This window comes from Ursus arctos, unplaced genomic scaffold (assembly GCF_023065955.2).
Source record: "Ursus arctos isolate Adak ecotype North America unplaced genomic scaffold, UrsArc2.0 scaffold_29, whole genome shotgun sequence".
Classification (NCBI taxonomy): domain Eukaryota; kingdom Metazoa; phylum Chordata; class Mammalia; order Carnivora; family Ursidae; genus Ursus; species Ursus arctos.
In genome coordinates this window covers 10,661,912-10,663,472 of record NW_026622974.1, presented here as the reverse complement: position 1 = coordinate 10,663,472, position 1,561 = coordinate 10,661,912, and positions in this window count along the sequence as shown.

Here is a 1,561-nt window from a genome sequence, read left to right as displayed (position 1 = left end):
AATTGTATTCTGGGAGTAGCCAAATTTACATTGATATAATTATTGAATTTTCCACTACTTTAGGTAGCGTAGAAAGATGATTTGATGAGAAAAAAGAAAAATAATAGTAAGCTCTCAATATAGCTGCAGCGATGGTCATCATGCTTGGGAATTAGAGTTTACAGATTCTACTTGGAATTACGGTGTCTCTGGATCTTTAAGAGTAATCATATTTAAAATGTTTACCCTTTATCTGAAACACAATATTATGTCAATTTATCACCTAGGTACTCCCAAACACTTTCAACCTGAAAAATACGGAGATGTTAGATGTGATATCACATCTGTGTCTATGTGTATGTCTGAAAGTCTAGAAGAATTTCATTTTCATATCACACGTAAGTGGACACATTTTTCACCAAATTCAGGAGCTAAAACACCAATAGTGAAAAATTTCAGGAGAAGGGAGTTTTAGTTTGTGTGAAAACCCCATTATAGATATTATATGGCATTTTTCCTAGTTTAGACTCGGAACTATCTTTGTCAGACTTTCTTTTATTTGCATTATAACACTGAGTAACAATAGTCTGCCCGCATTCTCTGTTACTCATTTGAACCCAAACTGATGTTCATTATCAACAGTTTATTACTCCTTTTTTTCTGTATTACAACGCTGATTAAACGTGATTACTTTATTCATGTGTTCAACAGATATTTAGGGCTATTTACCATAAACTGAGCTGGGTGAAGAAATAGTTCAGAAGAGCCTGATAAGCAAAGGGGAAATCACAATGCAGGGCGAAACATGCTTGGTGAAGCTCTGGGTTCTATGAGAAGTACCCATAAGAAATATCCTGCCTTGGGACTTCAGAAAGACTTCTTAGAGGAGATGACATATTAGCCAAAACCTGAAATAAGGTAGTTTTAAATAAATAGAGGAGGCCATTACAGACAGCCTGAATAGTGCCTGCAAAGCTTAAAGACCAGAGAGAATAATTTAGGTTGGTAATGACTTGCCATCAGAAGTAGCTATGCCAAATAAAAAGTGTCCCCTTGAAAAATCAGACTACAAGAGGAATGTCAAGTCATGAAATGTTTTGTGGTCAAATATAACACATTTAGATTTTATCTTGAGAGTACTGGAGAACCGCTGAGGTTTGCAAACAAAATAATTATATGCTCTAATTTGTATTAAAGGAAAAAAGATGACAAAAACAAAACTTTGTAGTGAGGATAAATTATAATGAAAAGCAATGTGTATGCTTACACATACACATGTGAAATATGTAAAGAAATGTTTATATTTAGGGAGTGGGTAACACCAGAGGCTGGGAGATAAGAGATGAGACTGTGGCATTAGTCTAGTTGAGAGATGATGTTCTGAACTAAAGGAACTCCAGTGAGGATTGTATGGCAGCCCTGAGATATGATTAGCAGATAGCCTACTGCTGAGATTTTAAGTGACCAAAAGCCCTGGCTCCTGCATGCTCAAGTCCATTGCTGCATTTCACTCATGCCACACGCCCTATGGCCCTATGGGTTACTACCAGCACCAAACTAAGTGCTTCAGGGGTAGTAAGTC